Here is a 27747-nt window from a genome sequence, read left to right on the forward strand (position 1 = left end):
CTCTGCTGAGGTCCCACCCCAAACCCCACCCTCTAATCTCCATGAAATCCCTAATTCAGAGCTTGCAATCCTAGGACTCATTCATCACTGGAAAGGTGTTTTACACAAATGGCTGAGTATGTGATACTTTGGAATGATAGTGAAACAAGTGTCATATGGCTGCAGTGGTGTAGCACCCACAGGGAGGGGAGACGCAATGCCCTGGGCAGAGCAGCGGTGGAGGCATGGCAGGACTGTTGATGCCACAGCAGGGGCGCAGCAGGGGCGCAGGCTGCTCATGCACCCTGGGCGCTGTTTCCCCTTGCTCCACCTCTGTATGGATGCCATATATAAGGAATCGCAAGTTAACATAAGGCATTGCAAAAGGGCACAATTGGGACTCATGACTATAGATAAAACTAAATGGGACTGCAAAGAGCCTGTTGCAAACAGCAGAATAAATAATGACCAGACTTGGAATCCCAACCTGGATTTATCTGAAACAGTACGTGATCGAATACCCATATGTTCCTCCTTACTTTTCCTTTAATTACTACAAGCAATTTTATTAGTGTACTTTGCAGCATCATTAACTATTACTTTAGGCTTAACATTAAAAATAATGAGATAATACATTATTAATGATATTAATTAATAGAATCAAAGCTTCACAATCCCATGTTATGAAACCCCCATATACCCTTCAGTTGCAGAAGAAAAAGGAGAACTGGGGTCTTTGGGGGACACTCAGGGAAGGAGATGTGAACAAAATCTGCATTTGATGAATACAGCAGTTTGTCCTGGGCTACTCCAGTCCTTGCCAATGAACATATATATATTGGAAAAATTCAAATGACTAAATTGATACAAGCAAAAGAACTGTCCTTCCCCACTTTTGGTGATTCAAGAACAGTAGTTATATAAGCTGACTCTTAACGCTATCGGTCTCTTGCCTGTCAGTTTGTCAAAGAGGCAGTAAGGCTCTCATCTGAAAAGCAAGATGGCAAAAACTCATGGACGGATGTTTTGAAAAGTGAACACCCATGGCATTGAAAAGCACTGGGGGGGAGGTGATGGCATGGGGGTCAGAGATGAGAATCCCTCTGTTCATCTGGCAACATGTTCAGAATTTAATTCACACACTGCCAAACCAGCAAAGCAAGACTCAGAGTCCTCAAAGTTTAAATTATTTATTGGAACAGCTGAATTTATGGCTGTCATGACCAAACAAGGAAAAGGAAAAGGAAGCTACAGCTTGGCATTCAAATAGTCTAAGGGTGATTCCGCACACAAGTAAAATAGGTCCAACACAGTTCCCTGAGAAGGGTACTGACCTAGGTCAAAGCCATTGTTGTTTCCCCACTACAACCAGCTTGATCCCAGATCGGAGGGCGGGATCATCCAGTCCCTCTTCGCTGCTCCGTTCCGATTGGCTACTGTTCTACGGCGGGAAACGCAACCCCGCGTTTCCCTTTTGTTAAAAAAACCTACATAGAAGCTACATAGAGGCGATGCGACAAAGCACCGTACAGATGAGGGTGAGATTTGCATAGCTCCCGCTCTTGTCAGAAATTTGGCGTGAGTCACCATTTCCATTGGAAGCGCTTGATCTGAGCATTTCTGTTCCTGCATTCCACAGCACATCTGTTGTGCCCCCATTTCTGCATTTCCATTGCCACCCTCTCAAAAATATGAATGTTCCTTTTGGTGCCTTTGAGGGTCTGTTGGAGTTCATGTTTCCCCCAAATGCCAATCAGGTCAGCAGTCTCCTTATCCTTCCAGGACACTCCTCTCCCCGGACCTCTGGCACCAGAGCTTTCTGCACCAGCCATGCCTGCTGTACCAGCTGCCATGTCCCGTCTATCCCCAAACAGGTTATAAAAAAACCCCACCACATGAATGGAGGGACAAAAGTGGTGTTTTTTTATTGGCAGCTTACATTGGTACACAGAAATTGTGCGCCATTTGTGCGCCCAGCCATCGCTTCAAACGCAAGAAAGAAGAGGGGAAAAAATTAGGTGTGCTTTTCGCTGTGACGGTTCTCCAGCTCTATGCATGCCCGAAATACTCAGCTGTGATTGGCTGAAAGGGGGACTCCTGGCACCAGAGATTCTGCACTTTACTGGAATCGAGTTGAGTTCAAGTGTGGTTCCCCAAAAAAGTAGTAGTCCCCAACTGGAGTCGGAAATTTGATCGTTACACAGGGCGAAGCTGGGACTAAACCACGTGGATCCCAGTGGTTGTGCGGAGCACTTAGGTTGAACACAGCTCAAACTTAGGTCGATAACGTAAGTGCGGAATTGACCTAAGAGGAGCCTGGAGATCTCCTATAAGGACAGCTTATCTCCATATATCAGAAAGCAGTTCTGGCTGGTATGCCAGCTCCACCACTTTTTAGACCTGGCCACAGTGTTATATGCTCTGGTGACCTCCTGATTGGATTGCTGTAACATGCTCTGCACTGGGCTGCCCTTTAAGACAATCTGGAGGCTGGAGTTGGCGCAGCAGGCTGCAACTGGGCAGAATGTTGGTAATCTAGCCAGATGCAAATCATTCCGGTCCTCAAGGAATTGCACTGGCTCCCAATTAGCTTTTGAGTTCAAATCAAAATGTTGATGTTAATGTATAAAGCCCTAAATGGCCCTGCCTACCTAAAGGAATGCCTATACCCATATGTACCTGCCTGGGCACTAAGATCACAGCGGGAGCTCCCAGTCCTGCCTTCCCCGACTGCAGAGGGAAAGACTGGGAGTCCCTGAAGCCCCTAGCTTCCCCTCTCGCCCAGCAGCTGGGACACCAGAGAAACTGCTGGGCTGGGAAGAGGGGCTGCAAGTAAGCAGGGCGGCGCCCAGAGGGGTTCTTGCCTCCAGGTGCCATTTGGCCCCCATATTCCTCTGTGGGGTATAAATTTAAATAAATAAATATTGTCTATGAGCTTTTTTTCTTGTCAATTGAACAGCAGAGAAGCTGTTTTTGTCAATAGTTGCAATTCCCAGCTTTCCACTGCTGTTTTTGTAGATGTATCTGTTGCTTAAATGGATGTCACATGCTTTTCTATGCAACAAAAATATTTCACATTATAACATCAACTGCCTGCTTTTAAGAGGCATGGGGGGACTTTGTGCCACACTCCCTTCAGAATGGAGCATGGCCCTCTGAGGGTCCTGGACCAAGTATCTTGTGTAGTCCCACTAAGAGGTAAGCATACTTATTTAAGATGGCTCCAACTCCTGCCTAGAGGTCATTTGCTCAGAAGAGTTTCCAACCTCCAAAGTGGGGCTTGCAGATCTTCTGTAGTTACAATTCATCTCTATACTACAGATTAGGTACCCTGGAAAAAAAACGGAAGCTCTGGAGGGTGAGTGCTATATGGCATTATACATTGCTGAGGTCCCCCTTCTTCCCAGATTCTACCCTCCCCAGATTCTACTCCCAAATCTCCAGAAATTTCCAAACCTTGAGTTGACAACCCTAATGCTGAGTCCACCCTCCTGTTGCATAATAAACACTGTGGAACAATTGTGAGTGGGGAGAGGTTCCGTTCAGTTGACTAAAAAGAGAGCCTTTTGTGCTTGCTCCTCGTGGTTTGGTAGGGTTGGGAACTGGATCATTAACCTTGGTACTTAGGGACTGCAGAGATGTATGAGGCTAACTGGCAAGAACCTTGAAACATCTAGGGATGAAAAGACCTTTATTCTGTTTTGTCACTCACTGGACAAGAGGAAAGGAGAAATGGGGAAAGAATTCTCTTAGCACTGAGTATCATAAATTGAAGTCAAATTGCTATATGGCCTGAGGGAAGGAAGAAAGTCTTGGCATCTTATAGCACAGGTTTGTCTGCAGGCAAGGATAAACAAGACACAGAAGAGACATTGGCTAGTTTGGAGCAGACTGGCCGCACTAAAAGGTGAGGGCCTTGTTTAACTCATAGGATGGTGTCTCAAAACAGGGATTTGGAGGTTGAAACTGCATCTTGGATTAAATGCTAGGCAGAGGCACACTCAAGTTACCATGTTAGTAGACAGCTTTCTCTTTTTCTGTTTCCTAGTTGCACACATCATAAACACCACATGTGGTTGTGTTCAAAAAGGGCTCCCAAACAAGTCACCAACCTAATTCCACAAGCAGTGCTGTTGAATTCAAAAACTTTGGGGGACAACATTTTCCCCAAATATGGAGTCTGACCATCACAGGAAAAATCTCACTGTGCAGTGCATGTCAACATTCTCAGTAAAACATGTCTCTAAATGTCTGCATCATTAAATGCACATACTTTAGTGTTGTCGAAGTTACAGCATCAAAGCCAGGGCCGCCCCCGGTGCTATGTCTAAGGAGCGGTTTCCAGAACTGCTCTACATTTAATTTTAATACAGGTACCAATGCAGGATTATGTTTCCAGTGTACAAGGGAAGCTATTTAAATGAGCAAACATTTCTTAACATGAAGGCAAACTACTGAAATTTCAGTTGTGTTTGAAAAACATGGATAAAATAACATTTTAAAGTTCCTGCATTAAATTGGGACTTTTACTGCTGACAGTACTGATGGAATACTTGGGGAAAGTAACAGCTGGATAGTTTGAGAAACAATATACAGGAAGCCTTGAATCCGTTTGTGAAGGTATCTATTTAAAAACTTTGAGTGTTCATGGAACTAAATCTGCTCAGATGAAACAGGGAAAATCTACAATTTGTTCTTTGTTTTCCAAAAGAAGAAAATGGACAGCCAGACAACCATGGGTGGAATCCACATTAGAGATCATTTTGCCAGCTTGTGCCACTTATATTGGTTACCAATTTGCTTTTAAGCACATCAAAGTGCTAGTTTAAAAATATTACAACATGGAACCCAATGTATCTAAATGGCCACTCCCTATACGAGAGTCCACATACTCAGTGATCTCGTTTTGTTCTCACTTTGTAGGTGAGAACAAAGGTGATTAGTGCTGTACTATTGTTTAGAGATGCCCCCCCTCCCGCTCGTTCCCCAGAGAACTGGACCTAGACTTTAGAAAGATATCATCTAACTGGGTCAGGTGGGTCTGGGAAGTAATAAACTGTGGAGGGTGCAGTTCTGTCACCTTTGAGATCTCTGCTGAATAAAATATCCCTGAATTCAAATTATTTAAATTACATCTTAGAGGCCAGCATTCTGTTCTTCAGCAAGATATTTTTGTGAGTGCTGGCTACGCAGATCCTAATGGTACTGGAGGAGATGGATATATTAGACCCACTTCAATCCAGAATTGAAGTCTGGGTTTTGACCCAAACAGGTCACCCAGGCTATATTTACCAGGAGATAATGGAGGACCATATTCTTGTGGATTACTCAATAGGCTTCCAGTACTAGCAACCATGGTTACCTTCTGGACAGGATGGCTGGGTTGGGAGCAAAGGCCCTATGATTCAATGGTTCAATTGCTGGCAGCTCTGGCATGTGGTATGGGGGAAGGGGGAGGGGACTGCAAAGATACACCTTGTACCAATGCTGTTTGACAACTGCAAGGCATCCCCCTCATATGGCTGTCACCCAGCTGATTTTCTCTGTGACAACAGAATGTCTCTGGAAGTCCTATGTTGAAGCTACTGAGATGAATGAGAGCCAATAAACTGAAGCTCAATTCATCAATTTGTGTAGTTGCCTTACACTGTCAGGCCACTTGCTTATCAAGGTTGATATTGTTGATTTTGACTGTCAGAAGCTCTCTAAGGTCTCAGGTCTTATTTATTTATATCATATAACTTGAAAACAAAGTCACAAACTCCAGCATCCATCTTACAAAGCTTCCAACTGGTTCCTCTTCCCTACTCCATTAGGAGTCAGAGGGCCTTTCCCCACTTACAATTTGCGGCACGCTACTCCCAGCGCAAGCGATTTCCGGCGTGGGGTCGTGTTCCCCACTGCGTCAGAAGGTGCCGTTTCTTCAGCGTCAGAAATGATGTGCACTGAGGGGACGTGAGAGCTCAGAGTCGGGGCGGCTGCGTTGTCGCTGCCCAGACTCGTGGGGAGCACTGCTGGACCACGCACTATTTGGGGACAGTAGCGCAGCAAACAATAAGTGGGGAAAGGGCCAGACAGACCCCTCATTTGAACTTTAATTCTATGTGCCACATAATTTTCTACTATAGCTAGAAGCAGGAGGCTCCTGGGGGTGGCCATATGACACTCGACCCCCTTCTTGAAAGCTTCCTCATTTCTGAACTTTTTTGAAGGCTGCCAAAACAATTTTTTTCTTGCTTAGCATTCAATGAATAGGGGCTTTGTGGCTATTCTGTGTCTTGGTTATGTTTCAGAAAGGTCCGTTATTAGTATTAATTACTTAATGATTTAAAGTACAAAAAAGTGGCCTAGAAAAGGGATTGGAATGCCATAGAACATTTCCCAGATACTCATCCTCCAAAGCTTGCTCATCCTCCACAGTTTGCTTTAATATTAATCCTAATATAGAATTACATTTCCAAAATTCAAAACAATCAGTGGCAAAGGAATGTGTTGAAATTAGATGTGAAGAAAAAAGTCACAGTTCCTTAAAAGGGGATATTGCCCTTTTCATGTCAGTTTGTCCCCACTCTTAGGTTTTTACTTTTTTCCAGTCACCATGGTTTATAATTAATTCATCTATAGTTTGGGTGGGTGAAGGTAAATCAGCAGTGAGGGCCTTTCAAGAATTTCCATGGTTCACTCATTTCCAGGAGTTACAACACAAATTGTAGACAAAGCATTAATGAATGACTCACAAACTTGAACTAATGCACAGCAGGGTAATATCTGAGTCTGTAGAAAGGCTTAGCACACAAAATTAATTCTTCCTCCTACGAAATGCTGTAACTTTCACACTTGTGCATCTGAATATGTTCTGCAACAGCAGCTTAAAATTTCAGACCAAGCTCCGCAAGGTTAATCTTCCATCCACAGTGATGTCCAGTTATTTATATCTAACTTGGTCATTTAAAGGAGAATCCTTTCCACACACACAATAACGTATATCTGGGCCATTCAGGCATGACCTTGCCAATTTCTGACACAGTCCCTGTTTGCTTAGCTGACGAGAGGGTGTCTTGAAGGCTCATGTGATCTTCCTCTCCCTACCAACTCCTAGATGTAGATGTAGCTTTTGGGCCTCAGTGAACAGGGAAAAGAGGTAAAGTGAAACAGTCAATGTGTAAATGGACTACTGTCACAGTTGTAGCCTCCCTAGTGGCTGTTATGCAGTTAAACCATAATGCAGGTGATCCCACCTTCCTTCTCAGTAAGTCCATTTTAAGATGAGAGGATGAATCCCAGTGTCTCTCCCAGTGTCTTAATTGCCTAGCTTGTAGGGCTCTTTATCCAATATTTACCTGCTTCTCTTCTCATAACTATCTGTCTATCTCTACAGTCCCACACAGTTTTGATAACAGCAGCCATTCCTCCGTCATGTTCTATAGCTATTCATGATGCCATTGCAAGACCAACGTTGCAGTAAGCCCAGCAATCTATCCCATTGCAGCTTGATTGGGTGAGGGAGGGGTTGATTTTGAATTATTTACATCAGAGCAATTCTCAAGCTGTGGCTTCACCAAGTGAAGAATGGACTTCACCCTCAAACTTGAAGTTTTCATTGTACAGTGACTGGAAACTTCAAGATTCAAGACTACATTATATATAAACAGAGAAGAGAAAATAAATGCAACTTTTTCACCAACTTGTGGCCTAATTGGAAATGTGGAATAAATTGGGACACAAAAGTGCCCAGGGACAGTTAAAGCAAAAATAGTCATTTAGCAGCTTTGCATATTTAAGCACGAAGCAGGGGGAAATTAAGTGATAATCTTCCATGCAATGTTAATGCCATTGTCATATGCAAGTCACTACATGAAGACTGTTATGTGGCAGATTTTCCATCTTCCAAACATTAGCATCATGATACTCTTCCTGATTACTTTGTGAGACGAACATAACTAATGTAACTGCAATTCATTTGCTACTGGAAAATTGATATAGAAAAAATGTAGTATAGTTTCAGTAGATGGATTTTCGGGACTGTTTACAGTTTCCGAGATTATTGCTTTGGCAAGCTCTTGTTGTACTCCAATGAGACCTAGTGCATTCTTTCCTCTCCCACTTCAATAGAAGAATATTTGTTAGTTTGAAGATGTGGTATCTCATTGGACTTAGCCGAAGAGAACTGTATTAAACTTATTCTGTAATAAAAAGTACAGGGGATATAACTTAGAATCCTAACAAAAGTTATACTAGAACAGCAGCTGAGGGATTCGAATGTAGCTTCAAGCTCCATCCTCTACTGCCAAATGCCTGAAGAAATGAGCACATCTATATTTATATTCCAGCCTATGGTAAGCAGCCACCAAGGAGTGCTGCATCAGATGAAAACCAAAACACTGAAATATTATATATAAAAAATCTAAAGCAGTAGCCAGTAAAATTCTAACACAGAGACAAGATAGCATTAAATACCTGCAAAAACAATCATATGTTTTAACTACCAAAATCAGTCATCAGCTCAGGAGTGCAGGTTCAAAAAAAATCAAATCAGCAGATCAGGACAAAGGAAGATTAAAAATCTTCCAGAACAGAAAAGTTTTAGTCAACTTCTAGAAAGCCAAAAGCAAGGAGCCCTCATTAGCATCCTAGAACATGGAGGTCTATATTGGTCCAGTTTAATAAAATTAGCTGATCTATGTCTAAATGGGTTGACTGTTTTGGCAAATCTACCCTGGTTCCAATCTCAGCCAGTGGTTTCCAGCCTTGCTTATCCTCGCCTGCACATATTGTGTGGAGAGATGTCAAGCTACATACAACATAGTCACCATCAAACCCACCATTTCCCAACCCCCAACCCTTGCTAAGATTTGTGGAGTCTGCAGTGAGGCAGCATCAAAAGACAGCCTTTGCAAATGGCTACTATGTTCACAGAAACTACAACATACTTTAAAAACTCTTTATCTTTGATGATGCTCTCCAAGTTACATGAAATGCCATCTGAGGAGCTGAGAGCAATTAATTTTGTTTATCCCTTTGAGTTGAGGATACAACAGACAGGTCAACGAAGTGCTAATCAGCACCTGCTTTCCAGTGCATTAGTGGGAGAAAGAAGAACAGTTTTATACTTTCACACCCTTGACTGATATTCCACTTCTGTTGCTGAAGCTCTGCTCAAAAACCTAGTTGAATTGTTCCCAGTTGAGATACAAAGACAGAAAGAAAATAGCTGAGCAAAAACTATTGTAGAACCAGAGTTATCTGTTAGGAGACTGGTGGGGTTCTGAAGGAAACAAAATGGCATTGCAAAACTCCCTTTAGCTACCATTATATTTTCTAGCTGGATTTAGTGCTTCTGTAAGCAAAGCCAAAACAAATGAATGCATTTTTCAAGATGCTGGCTCTGTTTACATAATTCTTCCATTCACACAAGAATGGCAATGCTACACAATGCAAAATACACAGAAATTGGTTAAAAGCACAAGGACCATGCTGAAACAATCAAGAAAGCTTTTCTCTGTGCTCCTCTGCTGTTGAGGAGAGTGAGGATCTCAAGGTTGAAGAGCATCAACCTGAGGAGGCACATGATCACTTGGATGGAGCCCCTTCCTCAGATGACAGATGAATATTCTCCTGTACCCAGGGCATCCCTATGAGTTGGTGAAAGGTGGGATTTGGTAGTGGATTATTTGATTATCAGGAGTATAGAGAGTGGGATCTGTGGCAGGCATCTTGATCCCATGGTGACTTACTGTCTAGTACAAAGACTGGGGATATCATACACTATCCAGACAGACTGATAGTGCTGGGGAACAGTCAGAGGTCATGGTGCATTTTGGCACCAATGACACTGGTACTAGACGGCTTCAAGCACCGTCACATTGGTTGGGTAAAATGGGGAGATGGCAGACCAGTTAAATGAAATCTTTACATTTGTGTTCACTGTGGAAAGACAAAAGATGAGTTCTAGACCTATTAGGGAAATGGAAAACCAATAACAAAGTAAGAAAGGTGCTGGACCAATTCAATAAGCTAGTAGTAGGAAGCCAGTGGAGGAAGTCAGCATCACACAAACTTGGGAAAAAATCTTAAACCTTAATATAGTTGTGCCAAATTTAAGGATAATAGCATCTTAAACACTGGACAGACAGTTGACATGGAGAAGCTGAGAAAGACAGAAAGGTACCTTGAAGAGACTTAAACCCACACAGAGGTCCTGCTGGCATCTCCAAAGGTCAAAAAGTAGTAGAATAGATTACTGACAAAGTGCTAAACAATCCTTGGATGTTATCTCTTGAGAAACCCAATGACTTCCTTGCCTCAGGCTTCAATAAAAAAAAGTTGTTGAAGAATATTTGCTTCTTGTCTACTGCTTTTGGAGAAGTGCATCCCAAAAATATGTTAAACAGATGTAATGAAATATAATATTTTTGAATTAATCTGACAATTCAAAAGTAATACATGACAAGATGTTAGTGGGCACATATCACTTTTTTTTAGAAGTGTTTGTCAAATTTCATATACTGGTGTTAAACTTTTAGCTAAAAGCAAACCAATTACCTTTTAACAAAACAACCAACTGTATACTCTGCCTGGCCCTTCTCTGAATAATGAAAGACACTTGATAAGGCAACACAAAGGAAAGGGAGCACCATCTAATTAGGATACTCTCCAGGTTCACAGAAAATAATACTTTATAAACAAATGCAGCTTGATGAGAACTAAATATGCTCTAGGAACACAGATTGTTGAAAGAAGCTAACTGTCAGGTTTAGTTAAAATGATATGATCAGAAGGAGATTTCTGTTTTCACATGACATGTTTGTTAATCTGTAAAGATTAGTGTACGCATTTGGCATGTTGAGCTGGAAATGCATAATAATCTGAGGTGATCTTTTTGTTCCACAGCAATTAGAACACTTGCATTATACTGCTGGGAAATGAGGCTTCTGGAGTCAGCTGACAATGGGGTTCTGATTCCAAACTGTCTGAAAGAATGTAGTCAGTCTAGTCATCTATGTGTCTATGGTTTTCCTTCTGAAGTACTGATTCTACAACTTCCCTTAGAAAGCTTGCTCCGATTCATAGGATATGGAACCTTCAGAACTCAGAGAGAGGGGAGGAAGGAAATACACTGCAACAGGGAAGTTTCCATTTAAAAAAAATCCTGTGCATCACACAATGCAAATACTTTGCAACAATCTGTTCTCCCTGTGAATGACTGGAGAATAACCACACAGTACCTGGTTTTGTAAAAAGAGACCAGAAAATTACACAGTTGCTAATGTGACTTCTGTCCTAGGTTAGAGCATTAAAATTAGATTTGTAGACATACAAAAGAAAAACTTTGGTAAAAGAATCAACTTAGTATCTACAATGGAAATCCCTGCCTCGATAAGATTTTAGAATTCTTGAGTGTCAACAAATATGCAATAGAATTGAGCCAATGGATATTATGGCTTGGAACCTATGAACAAATTCTGTATGTGCCTGATATTCTCTGCTGCCAAGTGTACTTCCTTCTCTAAAACTTTCATTTGTGCATAATCAATGCTTCTAAAGTCTCCCAAGAAAACATTATAGTCAAGGAAAAGAGGAAAGGTTTTATGAATCATGTGTCTGGTAAAAGAAAAAAGGCATAAATGTATAGTTTCTATAATAAATATGTGCTGCCTTAGAACCAGGATGATTTAACATTCAGCCTTTCCACATAGGGAAGGTGTTCAAATACCCTAATCATTTGGGTTACCCTCTCCTGTAATTTTTCCAGATCTTCAATGTTCTTTTCGAGATATGGTGACCAGAATTGTACATGGTGTTCCAAATGAGAACAGGTGCATTGGTTTCAAATTATGAATTATCTTCTAGTTGTTGTAGAAAGAACTGTGGGATCAAAGCCTGCATTGACATACAAAGGGATTAAGTGCTAATGGTGACAGTTAACTCTGGCTCCAGTTAGCTGGGTTAATTCCAACTAATTGTTTGATTAAATCTAATTCAGTTTTAAAGAGCTTAAAAAAGCTTCCAAAAAAACATTTTATACCACTCTCTCCACCTCTGATATCCACAAGTCCAAGTTATGCTCTGTAAAAATAGGCATTCAAATATACATAAAGATGGGCACCTAACCCAAACTAAAAGTCCACAGCACAGAGGCCAAGTTTTTCTTAGTTTGCATTTGAAATACATCAATTTCCTCCATAAATTATTTAGTTCTACTCTACTAGATGAAGTGAGCTTGTTGCCAGTTCAAAATCCTTCCCAGCAGGCTGTAAATGTGCATGTTATTAGATGTAAGAGATGATCCTTGTCCACTTTGTGTAATTCATTACTGCTACAATGCACCATCTGTTGGCTCCTTCCTACCCTCTTTTGACAACAAACGTAAATCTCTTACCAACTTAAATAAGAGTAGCATCAAACTAATTCTCTCATTTACTCTCTTTAAAAGGTCAAGATTATAAAACTTTTCAACAATTTGGCTGTTTTCAATCTCTCATTTACTCCCCTGTTAAAAGGTCAGGATTATAAAACTTTTCCACAATTTGGCTGTTTCCAACAATATATCTTACATATCTGAATATATTTCACGGCAACTAGCCCGTCAATGTGTAAGAAGAAGAAGAGTTTGGATTTATATCCCCCCTTTCTCTCCTGCAGGAGACTCAAAGGGGCTTACAATCTCCTTGCCCTTCCTCCCTCACAACAAACACCCTGTGAGGTAGGTGGGGCTGAGAGAGCTCCAAGAAGCTGTGACTAGCCCAAGGTCACCCAGCTGGCGTGTGTGGGAGTGTACCCAGATAAGCCTCCACAGCTCAGGCGGCAGAGCTGGGAATCAAACCCAGTAACCATCTACAGGTCTTGAAGATTATACTTACCGTATATACTCACGTATAAGCCGAGTTTTTCAGCCCTGTTTTAAGGCTGAAAAATCCCCCCTCGACTTATACACGAGTCACTGCTTACCACCTGGCTCTTCAGGCCTCTGCCGAGGCTGGGGGCATGGCCTGGGACGACCTCCCTGCGGCTGCACAAGCCGCTTGTTGCTGCCCTCCTCAGAGTGTGAAGGGGGAACCCCGATGTCACTACCCAAATAAGGAGCTCCCTCTGCCTCCTGGCTTCCCACCCTTGGCTTATACGCGAGTCAATAAGTTTTCCCAGGTTTTGGGAGTAAAATTAGGTACCTCAGCTCATACACAGGTCGGCTTATACACGAGTATATACGGTATTTCCTTTTACTGTCATTTGCTTCACTGGGCTACACTTGGAGTCATCAAAGTTGTGCTGGTAAAATCCCACACTCTATTTATTGACTTCATTTACACCCCACTTTGCTTCCAATGGGGACTCAAGAGTACCTTCTCCATTCTCCCCATTCTCCATTTTATCCACACAACCCTGTGAGGTAAGTTAGAGTAAAGGTATGTGACTAGCTCAAGATTACCAAGCAAGCTTCCATAGAAAGGTAGGGATTTATACCTCGGCCTCCCAAATCCTAGATTGATGCTCTATCCAATACATCACATTGGCTTAAAAAACAACAGTAAAAATATTGGATATGCTATTACAGTTGTATTAGCAACCCTAATGGGCCAGGTTGGCCTGATCTCTTCAGCACTTGGAAGCTAAATAGGGTTGGTACTTGAATGGAAGGCTACTGAGGGCTCCTATGCAGAGGAAGACAACAGCAAACCATCTCTGATCTCTTATCTTGAAAACCTGACAAGGTGCAACATCACCATGAGTTGGTTGCAACTCAACTGCATACTGTACTTTTGTTATAGTGAGAGATTAATGTTCTGTAAGAACTGGAATAATTTTGCATAACATATTCCTGTTCAACTGTCTTTCTCATCTTCTGCCCCACCAAACTCTTCAACAACTGCTCCCATTCTTTGTTTGTTTCGCATGAGTTACCCAGTTCCATCTACTGACCTCATGAGAAGCAGAATGTACAACTTCTCCCTGATGCATCTTGCCCAACCAATGATTATGCCATGAGTCACTGGACTTTTTGTGAGTCAAATATTTGTGGCAGCAGTTAAAATATACAGATACAGGAAAGTAGACAAGTCCTGGCCTCCAGGTTCACTTTTTTTCAAATAATGGTTGATCAAATTAAAATATTACTTATTTAAGATAGTGTAATAAGTAAAATCTAAAGAAGAGTGTAGGGAATAATGGCTGCAGTGGAAGAAAAAGCTTTCAAGACCACAGGAAAGCTCTTTTTAAAAATTCACACATCATATTTATATTAATCAAGGGCATAATTATTAATGGGAAGGAAATAACTGGCTTTAGTAATATGGAATCATTGTTGAAAATTATGAATCAAACAGTGTGTAAAAAGTAGAAAGAATTAATCAGTAAGCCATCAAGCTGTATTTACTTTCTCCTGTTAACAAACCCAGGCTGCCTGAAAGCCCCCCATAGGAACAAATGGAGTTATGCCACTCTTTTAGGTGGCATAAGTGTGAGGAACTGACCACAGAGTCTCTAGCATGAAAGCCTGGGTGGAAGGCATGAAAGCCTGTGACTACGCCATCAGAAAGGTCCTGCCCTGCCTCCTATGCTGGCTTCCACTCAGATGCCAACACTGCTCTATGGTGGTACCCACTTCCAGGTTTCACCACTGCAAAGCAGTAGGGTGCCTGGACACTTGCTATCTCTGCCAGTGGGAGTGCCGCTTATGCCAGCGAAGGGGACAAACATGCCGACACAGCCCTGCACCACATTCAAGCAACTATTCAGCCCCCCACCTCCCAGCTTCGGCTGTCCCCCCCACACACACAAGCCTGAGAGAAATCAAGCACAGCTTCAAATTATGGTTTCCAACATCCTCTACTGTAGCCAAAATTTACAATTTCAATATCCATTGTTGTGTCAGCTTTGTATGCATGAACACTAACTTATATAAATGTAATTGTAAAAGAGAGCATCACCAGACTAGCTGTGGCATGTAGGCTGCTTAATTTCACTTGTTTCTTATGATTTAGTTTTATTTTATTTATTTATTTATTTATTTATTTGATTTGATTTGATTTTTATACCGCCCCATCCCCGAAGGGCTCTGGGCGGTGTACAACAATTAAAACACAATATAAATAAACAAACATTTAAAAGCAGCGATAAAATTCCCAATGCATTTACCGAATATAAAACTCAAGGTTTAAATTTAGAGTTGAGATCAAGATATAGGTGGCGTCCAGCATTCTAATAATATAAAATCCCTCCCTCCCCACGGTAGAGGGAGGCGTGGCGAGTCTCATTAGATGTTTGGTGGCCCAGATGTTAAGGGCCACGGGAGGGGCACTATTGGCGGCTGGTTCCTCCAAAGGCCCGGCAGAACAGCTCCGTCTTACAGGCCCTGTGGAACTCCCCAAGGTCCCGCAGGGCCCAGACAGCTGGAGGAAGAGCGTTCCACCAGGCCGGGGCCAAGGCCGTGAAGGTCCTGGCCCGTGTGGAGGCCAGCCGCATCGCCGAGGGGCCAGGGACCACCAGTAAATTGGCCTCTGCCGATTGGAGAGGCCGCGTAGGGACGTATGGGGTGATGCAGTCTCGAAGATACAATGGCCCCAGGCCGCGAATGGCCTTAAAGGTCAACACCAACACCTTGAAGATGATCCGGAACTCTACTGGAAGCCAGTGAAGGAGTAATAATGAGCATGAAGGAGTAATAATGAGCATACAAGATGAGAATACAAGATCTTACTACTGGACACCTTTGGACACCTTTGCAGCATTTATGTGAGTCTTAAGTTTTTAAAACCAAGACCTCTGCTGCTGGAAGCCCTTCCTGTTATTTACCTGAGGATTCTGGTGGCATAGATGGGTAGTGGTAACCTGACCCAGTTACAACTTGGGCCTAAGAGGAGTCTGGGCAAATTCATAGTTGGGTATGGTATGTGTGTCTTCTTGAATTTGCTATTCCAGACTCCCTCACTGACAGATTCTCTCCATAATGCTGACTATTTTGTTAAAACAGGTGGAGACAACTCATCTCATTAATGTTGCAGTCCCCTCCTGGCTCCTTATTACCGGCATTAAGAAAGTCTGAGCAGGGCTAGCTAATTTTGCTGTATCAATCTTCCTAATTTGAGTCTACAACAGGTGATCAATATTTTCCATTTTTTTCCCTGAGACAGACTGAATCTCTTGGGTTTTGATGGCTGTAATCTTTTCAAGACTTGAAACACAGAAGTCCCTAATGTAGAGATCTACAACACAGCAATGTTCACAACCATCCAGCTCTGATAATAGCACAGTTACCAACCTTCAGGTGGGGCGTGGAGATCTCTCAGAATTACAGCTGAGCTCCAAACAGCAGAGATCAGTTCCTCTGGAGAAAATGACTGCTTTAGAGCATGGTCTCAATGGCATTATAACCCACTAAGGGCCCTCCCACCCCCAAACCCCACTGTCTCCAGGTTCTACCCCCAAATCTCCAGGAATTTTCCAGCCCATAGATGACAACTCTAGCTCACAGGAAGGAACTATAGGGAGACTAGACAGAACAGGAAAGAAGTCTCTTAACTATAGGCCTGGATAGGCAAGGTGATCCCTAAAACAGCTTCCAATCAGGTTTGTTCAGTATGTACCTTGTGCGGCATCCAGACCTCCTTTGCTGTAGTATCTACCTTGCACTATCTTCAATCTGACAGGAATTGGTTCTAACAATCCCCAATAAATTTGCAGCCTCCAATTAAAATTCTTCACATTTCAAGAAGCTCATAATTGAACAAACCCATCCTTGTGCTAGCCTGGTTTTTTCTCACATACTAGCACAATGTTCTCAAAAGTGAGAGGCAGAATTAAGAGATTCTGTATTCCTCACATAAAAAACAGGAGTGAGCACAACACAATTAAGCACGTTTCTTAGGGACTGAACTATGTGTTTATCAAAATATCCATGCTAACAAGATGTTATGAAATGAACCAAGTTAGTCCCCTGTCTCCATGATCTGAGATTCAGATATGGATAGAACTTATGGTATGCAACAAAGTAAGAATTCATACAGGTAACCACAGTATACAGGGTACACTATATCCTTTTGAACCTTGCCTTCCTTTAGGAAAGTCAGACTAGCATACTCCATTCTCCTTTCCTCTCTCCTTTTGAGGTTGTTCAATTAGGTTTACTATCTAGCCAAGTAGCAAGGAAGATTTCTCTTTCCATTAGGGGCTGACATGTAATAATATATAGGAGACTACAAGGCAAAAACAGTGTTCAAGTGGTGGTGGGGGGAGTAGGAAGGGAAACCCTAGTCAGGACTGCCAAGAATCTTCATAGACCCCCAGACAAAGAACAGAAGAGAGAATTATGTAAACTGCTTTGGATCCACTTTGGGGGGAAATGTAGGATAGAAATGAAGTAAGTAACAGTGGCGGCGCTACCAGGGGACAGTGGGTGCGCCACACACCAGGTACATGGCTTTGGGTCATGTGGGGGGCAGAAAATTCCCCCTCAACCCCTCCCCCCTCGTTGGTCGGCAGCTCAGCTCACCCTCACCCACCCCCCGTGACGTTCCTCCCACACTTACTTTAATGGAGAGGCTAGAGAGGAGGCCTGCCTGTGCTCCCTTCCAGGCTGCAAATGGCCTGATGGGAACTACATTTCTCAGGGATATGTGATCCTGGGTCAATCCCAGGATATTTTGTCCTTGGGGAAAACGCTACTATGACCTCGTTATGAGGCTGCATCCTGGCAATGAGGGAGCTTTTTCTGCCTGGTCTTGCTTGCTCCACTGCTGGTTAAGCTGATGAATTTAGCAGTATCTGAGAAGCAAGAGTTTCCCTCAGCCTCATAAGTATACTGCTAGCACAGTCAAAGATATTGTTTTTTTACTGTGCTTTGCCTTCCCTATGCCCCAATGGTTGCAGTCAGAACTTCATCAGACTTTTTAAAAAGATGTATTCTGTGAATACAGTATGATGCATGCTTTAGGGGCCCTCCAACTGACTTGGGTCCCTGGGTTTTTGTCATCCAAATCCCCCCTCATGGTGGTTCTGCCCCCAAAGTATCCACAAACTCAATTTCCTGACCTCTGTTGATTGAACAGAGCTACACAGATTCCCTTGTACCTGCTATAAACAGTAGCAAAGGGAACAATGACAAATGGTTGGGATGATAGGCCCACCCTAGTCATCTATATATATAAAAAGCAAACCGTCCATTTGTGAGTCGTGCTCTAACTTCAAAACCACTGGACGGATTGCTTACAAATTTTCACTCAATGTGCCTTTCCAATGTGGGCAGGTTTTCAGATATTCACATTGCTGAAATTCAATACCTGAGCCAGGTAAAATGTCTTTTTCCTGGTGCACTAGGCCATGAAGCTGGCTGTGTTTAACTGTCACCCTGTGGGCCTGAGGGGTTGGTATGCCCTTAGAATGTTCACATAGATGGCCAGAGATGAGCATTGAAAACAGTAAATAGGTAATACTGTTAGGTAATACGAGTGGAAGTGAAACACATACACACTTTGCCATGTGAGACGTCAGGTGGGGTTCCCCCCCTCACGCAGGTAACTTTCACTCTCTGTGCCTCACCCACTACTACCACACAACACACATACTCTCATACACATCCAGCTCATCCTCACACACCTCACTCTGCCCTCCCTCACATCCAACCACCATTTACCCACTTCCTCACCCATATTCGCCACAGCTCTTTTACTAAAAGCGAGCTGGAGTTTGCCTTTTTCTTCTAAGAAAATTCACGGCGTATGGGCAAACCAACACTACTGGCTCCGCTTATTTTGCACGTGTCCCTTTAAGAACCCAGGGAGCTGGCCTCGATCTAAGCATCTTACCACCCTGCCTCTGCTGCCTGACTAGGATAGCCTGCTTGCCCCAGTTCTGCCTTACCCAGGCCACGACTGTGCATGTCAACCAGCCTCATGGACAGCGGGATTCGCACTCTGGACAGTTTCGTTGTGGAATGGAAAGGGTTACCTTATACTAAAAAAACAAGACACCACCATATAACAATGTGAATTGAAAAGGGAAAGAGGGATTCCATTTGACCACCCCAAAAGGCTATGCTGCGGATCATTGGACCTGCATGGACATCTGTGTGGGTTGCGGACTGTGATGAGAAGTACTATTGCCACAGCAACGCACGGCTGGGCCCCACTAGTTTAAGCATTAAAAACCCAGCTTTTTAAAGGGATCACAGCTAACAATGTCTTAAAGCAACACCATGCTTCCCCAACCATTTTCAAATTATATAACATTTGCATTGCAGTTCTATCAAAATTACTCCAGACAAAGTCTGTTGGAATCAGTGGCCTTAAACTAGAATAACTGTCTATAATTGTGCTGTTTAAAAAATGAAACTTTCTACATCATTAAATGCTTCAACTTGGTGCCGAAAGCAAATTGAACAAACTTTTCCCCATTTTGCTAACTATCCAAACACAAAGATGTCCTGGTCCATTTAATTTCCAGAGTTGCCTCCTAGCCTTCATAATAATTTATGAGATGAAACAAAATAAGTCCTATATGAGAATTTTGCTAACAGATTGTTTCTTAACTTGGCATAAGAATAACAAAATAAGTAGCAAGAGGGGGGAAGAGGATCATAGGTATTCTAGACCAGCATGCTGCATGTAGGTTTCACAACATACACTATTTGTTTGGGGTCACAATACTAGGCAAGGATAGTTCAATCTAAAGAGTTTGTGTTCCTAGAGAAGCTGAAAGGAAATGTATTACATGGGGCTTGAAACTCTGCCATAAATATACAGTGTTTAATTATGTCTTGTTAACATGACACATTCTATCTAGTCAGAGAACAGTGTGTACACAAAAACAAACAATGAAAGGCACTCATAATGAACTGTGGCTTTATACAAAGATGTCAGCGACACAGCGCGAAGCACCCTGAGACAAGCCAGACTACTCCAAGTTATGGTTGCTAGCCACTGTAGTATTAATTATACCACTGAACACTCAATCTAGACAAATATGGAGGTGGATGCTCCTTAACAGTGCTGACCTTCTGGAAGGGATGGTGCTGCTCACTTTGGATGTTTTGGATTCTTTTGGTGTTTGTGTTAGGGAAGCAAATTAATGTGGTAGCACAGAACATTGTTCCTCTATTGTATAAGACACACAGGCTTTCTTCTAGGGTTGCCAACTCTGACTTGGGAAATTCCAAGAAATTTGAGGGTGGAGTTTGGGGAGGGCAGGGACGCCAGTAGGGTATAATGCCATAGAGTTTACCATCCAAAGCAACCATTGTCTCCAGGGGAACTTCTTTGTCGACTGGAAACTAGTTAAAATTTCAGAATAATTCCAGTAGTTTGGTAACCCTACTGGACTCAGTCAAGCTGACCACACCAAGGATAAACTACAAGGCTATGCTACTGAAATGGGCTGTATGTAGGGCCAAGTCTTGAAGGAGACTTGGAAGCCTCTTCTAGTATACAATGTGAAGCTCAAATTTAACTAATGTAAACATACAGACCTCGGGGGCTTCAGATCTGAATCTTTACATCTTAACCATGTGTTTGTAGTTGGCATTTAAGCATATGACTGAACCAAAGAGTAGCATTTGCGTACATTTTCAGCAGAGAAGCAAAACATCCAGTGAACATATGAACATTGTTGAAGCCTTTTCATGCAAAATTTAGAGTAATGTTTTTAAAATTACTCCACCTTCTGTCAGTGACATGGAAATACTACCAAATTAGGTTTATGTAGTTTTATGACATACTGTTCCTCAGCGGGTGTGGTCTTCTATAAAGCTCATCAAAGACAACAATGCTGATGTAGGAAAATGATATCAAAACAACAAAATAACTTACTATTTTTGGGAGATATCTCATTTCAACTAGACTTTTAAAACATCCAGAAAGGCAAACACTGAGCATAGGCAAACACAGTCCTTGTTCTGCTCCTGAAGCAAAATCACAACCTTTTCATATGTATGAAAAAAATGTCACAGATCCTTTCCAAGCATTCACTAGAAGAACAGAATTAATTTTTCTGGAGATTTACAAGTAAATCCATTAATTCATTAGCAAGCTAAGATTAGCTTTTACAATGGATCATGCAAGGAAAGTCGACGTCTTTATCAAACCATTTTTCTCTCACACAAATTATTTCAGCAATAATGGAACATGCTTTCCAGATTAGTTAATATTCACTGAAATCTTCCTGGTTCACCGTACTCAACGAAATCTGGTAATGAAGCTGAATTATTTATAGCAGATGAATCTAATTGTTTTGAAATGACAAACTAAGAAGCTTGTCAGTTTCAAGCAGTCCAGAATGAGTTTTCAGGTCAATGAAACTCAATTCAGTTAATAGATTAAACAAAAAAAAAGAAAAATAGGATTAGACAGATCCCTGAAACCAAAGGTTTCAGCGGAGATAGTTAAGTGCGACCCTGTACTCAGAACTAAATCCTACTGAATTCAGTGGTTTTGTTCCCTAAAGATTTTATCAGTGGCTTTACTGATGAAGAAAAGAAGGATAAAGCCCCTTCTACCTAGAATTATCTGGAAGTGAGATCTGGATTAATTTCAAATTCTGTTACATCTATTTTGTGTAATCTGCAAAAAAGGCTGAACAGTTGGATAAGTATAATAAAAACAGGATTTCTGCCTAACTTAATTAGTCCAGAATAAATACATGACAACCAAAATATCACGTTTCCTTTACAGACATTTTGCACTTTGCAAATCAACTGGTTTTTCTTCCAAGTACTTTCAATATTCTGAAGTTAGGCAATCGGGTCCTGGTGCTCTACCTTTCTTCAGATTTGTAGATAGTTATGTTTCCATTCAAAATGCCTGTGTTCTTCTGTACATTTCTCATTGGGAATCTTGGCAATATAGATTCTGCACAACCAAAATAAAATGTTTTGAGACAGGAACTAAAACATTTCCTCCATGGAGTTCCACATGGTTCCTCCCACCTTACATTCTGAAGAAATTGTATTACAAGCCTAGAAGCATTTTATATGCATCCTCTTTTATAACATTTCTTTAGCCTGAAACATTTCCAAAATGTTTTCATGGCTGTGGGATATATTTAATATGTTCTCCACACCTCTTTGTCATCCCCAAACCTCGGTGCCATTTTCTACTGCATCACCGAGCTCACTCCAGTCCTTCTCACCTTCTTATTTTCATCATTTCTGGGGAGGAGGGGGGGGTTAAATCTTCAAAGATTCAATTAAAAAACCTAGAAAAACACAAAATGGCCAAGAATCATTTCAACGGGGTGGATGTGGACAAATGTGGGGGGGGGGAGAAGAATCCCTAGGTGACCCCAAGCAGAATGCAGCTAAATTCACTGTGATAGCCCAAGGGATTCAAGAGGTACAGGTGGTTTTGTCGGTGGCAACCATTTTAATGTTGAGACTTTTTTGACTGCAGAAGCAGACTGCTTTCACTTCCCATGAACAATGCAGAACCACATTTTTATCTTTGGGTGGGACAGAGTATAGTCTCCACCTTCTTTTTTCCCTTTTCTTATCAGATGCCATGCAATTTGTATTGGATTATGATCCGCATAAATCTTTGGTTTTATTTCCATCTTTTCTAAATCAGCTAATAAGATTTTGGGAATCCAGCACATGTTGATTCTTGAATATGATTAATGTCTATATGAGTAAAAAGTATAATATCTTACATTTGGATTTTCACACACCATGAATCCAGTAAGTTCAGTTGTTTCATATATGAAAACACCTTTTTGGGAAGCTTGTCTCCTTTGGCTTTTTTCAATCTATCTTATTAGGATCTATTACCACATTGATATCTCCTAATATAATTACCTCACCTTCTTGAAAGTCCAATAATGATTGGAAAGTATTTTAAAAAAATTATTTAGAGTTATTGGGTGCATACACATTCATATATGTTTTTACAATTAAGGTATAAATGTGCAAGTATATATGTTTTTAGAACTAAGTTATTTCTTACCGGAATGTAAAGTTTATGTTTTAATCCTTGTAAGCCCCCCTGAGCCTGAGTTTGGCTGGGATAGGCAGGGAAGAAAAATAATAAATACATAAATATTTGCTATACTTTAAGTTCTTTTATCCGGCAACTTAATTGTCAGTAAAGATGAATTTGCCATCCGAATCTTTAATTTCTTAAAGAATTGTTATCTGCTGGCTTCTTATATAAATGACCACTTCTCTTTTTTTAGTACGAGTTGAGGCTGTGTATGAATTGCCCATTTTTTATTATTCAAAATATATTGGTTCTTGTCTTTTATATGTTTTTTTGTATGTAAATAATTTTGCCAGCCGATTAAAGATTTTCATTCTCTTTGAAGGGGAGTTCGATCCATTTACATTAACCAATAGAATTTTCATTTTGCTTTATGAGCACAAGGGCTGGAGCTTGGTCCAATTTGTTGTCTTCTTTATTTGTTTACCATTTTAGCTTGTCTATTAGTTTGTCCTTAATAGGGTCTTTCTTGGGACTTGCAAATGAACTGCAGTCTGGATTCATACTTTCTAGGAAACCTGTTGTGTATTTCTCACTTATAAGATGTTCTGCTAACTGTTGTGCTTGCTTCAGTGTTGAAATTATTTTCTTAATACTGTGTAAAATAACCTCTAATGCAAAAGGCATTCTCCACAAGTACTTTATTATTCTCTTTAACAAGATCTGCCATAGAAAGTTGAATTCACATTTTTTTCCTCAGTAATATATTTGGTAGGTCTTGAAATACTTTTATTTCTGTGTTGTCTGTCAAGAAATCCATTAGTCTGAAGATAAACACATGAACAGATTTAATTGGGAGGCTGATTGAGTCAAATGGTTCTGCTAGTAAATGTGCCAACCACATTGGAAAGTTGGGGTTGGTGCACCTGACTTGCAATACAACAAGAAATCTGCATCTATATTACTCAAGGTAATAAAATACCAATGTAAAAATAAAGAATTTTATTATGAACTCAACATTTCAAAAGATTATTACCATAAGTTGGCAATAAAACACTGGATATAATTTCAACAAATATAATTGAATTATATAGTTTCCTACGAAACAAGAGTGGCTTATGCATAATAAAGTAAAAACTCCACAAGGACACACAAATCTAGCTACACCTTGAATATTCAGAATTGGTTTTAAAGGAGCCGTGCTAAATGAAAGTCATGGCTAAAAACAGTTAACAATAGCAATTAGCAATAGTGGCCTATAATTCCCTGGTCTAGAATGATTTCATTAAATCCTTCACAATACCCCAAATATCTGTGAAATAAAATATGTGTGAAATAATAGATAATATATATCCCTTTTACAAACATTAGATAAACAAACATTCTTATGGTATTCCCCCCTCCCCCCAATTACTTATAGATACCCAATTCAGATTAATAATTCAAAGAACATACCCTCCAGAATCAAGATTTGTTTTCAAACTCAATTCATCCTCTCCTCATGGTTTAAATCAGAGTTTAGACCTTTCTGAGTTCTTATAAATACAACTGAAAGGACTCTACCTTTATTTTGAGTATGCGTGCCAATCATCCTTGGCACATGATTGGTTAAATAGAATCACCCAGATGCGTACTTTCCTTGAGGACTAGATTTCAGTGGATAAGCTGGTTCAGAGAATTGGTCCTGGTAATTATATTTATTTTATGTTTCATAATCATTTATATATGCCAAGGTTGTTTATTCATGGTTGTATTCATGCTTGTTTTTTTTAAAAAAAGTTGGAATAACTCTTTTACCCTTTGGACTTCTACAGCTTAATTCTTTTACTTTGTGACTCACTTTTAGTTGTGACCACAAACAATATTGTTTGAAATCTAAGCCAGAAAAATGAAGACACTTAGTGAGACTCAAAGGGGCTTAAAATTTCCTTGCCCTTCCCCCCTCACAACAAACACCCTGTGAGGTAGGTGGGGCTGAGAGAGCTCTGAAAAGCTGTGACTAGCCCAAGGTCACCCAACTGGCATGTATGGGAGTGTACAGGCTAATCTGAATTCCCCAGATAAGCCTCCACAACTCAAGCAGCAGAGCTGGGAAAAACCCGGTTCCTCCAGATCAGAGTGCACCTGCTCTTAGCCACTGCTCTTAGCCACTACGCCACTATAGCTCAAAATGTGCCATATTATTTTTTTTAAAAAAAACCTACTTCTGCCTTTAATTATTGACTATTTTTTCCATTCTGCATTAAGTACTAACTTGAAATTTAAACACGGGAAAAGAAGTAGAACAGAGAGGAAACCCCAGAGACATCAAGAGATATTATAACAATTCTGAATTCAATGTTTGTCCTTTCCTGACATGTACCGTACCAACAATAGTATCTGGATTTAAGGCACCCTTTGGCTTTTATGCAAATTAAATGTCTACTTCAAGTGGCAAAAGCATTTCCATTGCTGCTGAAGAGAAATATCTGAGAGCTTGTTTATGCAGTTATAGAAAAGTCTTTCTGGGTCAGTGTGTACCAATTCAGATGACAAGGGGGTGAAGTCAACTTTTAATTCTCCCGTTACCATGTACCTGTGACTAAGTAAGGGTTCTCGGTTAGCCTTCTCTTTCAATACTATCCTTTGCAAAGTTACTGTTGTCTTATCCCATTGAAATGAATGGGATGGAGACTGGGGTTGCAATGTTTGTCATACAGGGAGCTCATTTTATACACAAAGGAATGTGCACATATGTAGCTTGAAGATACAGTGCCCATGGAACATTTTCTGATTCCATGACCAGCAGGATTCACAGATACATGTGTGCAGTACACTTCATAGCTGAGCCACTTAAAAAAATATTACTGGACATTTTCAGAGGTCAAAAAATAAGACCAAGCCATGTCCCAAGATGTTTTTTTTTCAAAATGATGTATCAAGCTTAGCTATATAGCACCTTAAAAAACTAACTCCTCTCAATATTACCTCAATCTGGAATCTACCATTTCTTAGCCAACGGTGCGGAAAGGATCAGTGTCTACCATAACATGAACTGCATAATATTTCCATGGTATCAAGTCCCTTTATTCCTATTCTATATTAAACTCAAGAGTTCTCAATTTTTAAGGTATGGACCACAGATCTTCAAAGTATCTTTCCTTGTATCCAGCAGTCACCCTTCTTCCCTCTTCAATTTTTTCTCCATATTCATGCTTACTTTAAAAAAAAAAAAAAAGATTGTAGCCACTACAAAAATGGCTGCATTTTAGCCAGCCACTTTGAAAATAAAATGTCCCTATTTTTAAATATCGTCATCACTGTATCAGATTCCTAAGGCTGGTTCATCCTAAGGCTAAACTACTGGCTCATCTCAGGATGCCAACTCCAACTCACACTGGGTTGAGGACTGCCTTAGCAATAAATCTGCCCAATCGACTTCAGTTGCCCATATCACTATTCACTATTCATTTTTGCAATCAAATTTATTATAGAGCAAGTCAATGCATCAACTGTTTTTCTGACAGAGAAACCATGCTTCCAGTTCGAATTGTTGGAAAACATCAGTTCCTTGGATATCGTTTTCGTTCAAACGACATGGAGCACAGAAATTCATAGCCCATGGAGAAAACTTATGGAAGTGTCTTTCTTTTGGACTTCTAGGGGAGTCAAAGTTTTGCTTCAGAAATTAGGGATTTAGGCTTTTAGAAACAAGGACCCTGAAAATGCTCCATCGAGTTGCAACAAATTCATAGTGATCCCAACTATGCTGTTACCAGACAGCTCTGTGGTAGGACAGGAGGGCCTGATTTTAGGAAGCAGGGCTCTACCCATCTCCCCACAATGTGCCTTGGCATTACAGACTAAGATGGATGTAATCTCCTGACTCCACTGTGGTGCCTATAGGAAAGGAACCTGCCTGGGCAAATCCTCCAGTCTCCTATTGGAACACCAGCTACACTTATTCTTCCTTGAATTACAGCTATCTGAATGACAATGGCAATCACCTGGCAAACAGCCACAGCCTTTGAAAACTGCACACCTTCTGTCTTGCTCACAAAGGCCAGCCAGCTAATGCAATCAAAAGCTTCCAGACAGCCATTCTTACCTTGCTAATCCTATCAGATCCTTCCTGCCTATCTCCTGGGAACCACTTTACCTTACTCTGAATTAGAATATCCTGGAATTGTAATTTCATCAATTCCACCATAATCAACCACTGCATGCTCCCTGGCTTTGATTTATCAAGCCATTGCCCACAGCATTGTTCTCTTCCAGAGGATGGGAACTTTATTTGTTTGGGAGGATTCATTCTCTAAAATAAACCTCATTGGAGGGCCAGATGTTCTTATAACTGGGCTGCCCACACTGCAGTCTTTGACCAGTGTGCTTGGACCCCTTTGGTCAGTTGCACTGTGTGCCACCTGCTCTACTCCTTTTCTTAAAATTCCGCATGCATGTTGGACTGCCATTTTGGACCAATTCCTCTACAAGACAGGTAGATATTACCCTTCCTGCAATGGCCTATTCTTTTCCAAACCTACCCCCTCACCTCTTTCTAAATCCTGTAATCTCCTGAATTCTCTGTGTGCATGCATTTTACTATTTGTGCATGAATAAGTTTTCAATTTTACTTTCGAAATAAAAATGATTAAACTGTATTTTCTGGACTCCTGTGGTTTTTTGATAGAGTAAGACCTCAGTGAACTCAGGTGGAGAAGACCCAAATTAACCCACTCTCAAAATCTATAGCTTGTTCACTGCTAATCCTCTATCGTAAAAGTGACAGATCCTACCATTATGGGTAACAATGAGGTGTTGAAAGCAAGAGATGACCAGAGGTCATTTGCCACAGCATAGCAGCCACTGTCTTCCCTTGAGGGTCTCCCATCCA

Source organism: Sphaerodactylus townsendi, linkage group LG05, assembly GCF_021028975.2.
Source record: "Sphaerodactylus townsendi isolate TG3544 linkage group LG05, MPM_Stown_v2.3, whole genome shotgun sequence".
NCBI classification, from domain to species: Eukaryota; Metazoa; Chordata; class Lepidosauria; order Squamata; family Sphaerodactylidae; genus Sphaerodactylus; species Sphaerodactylus townsendi.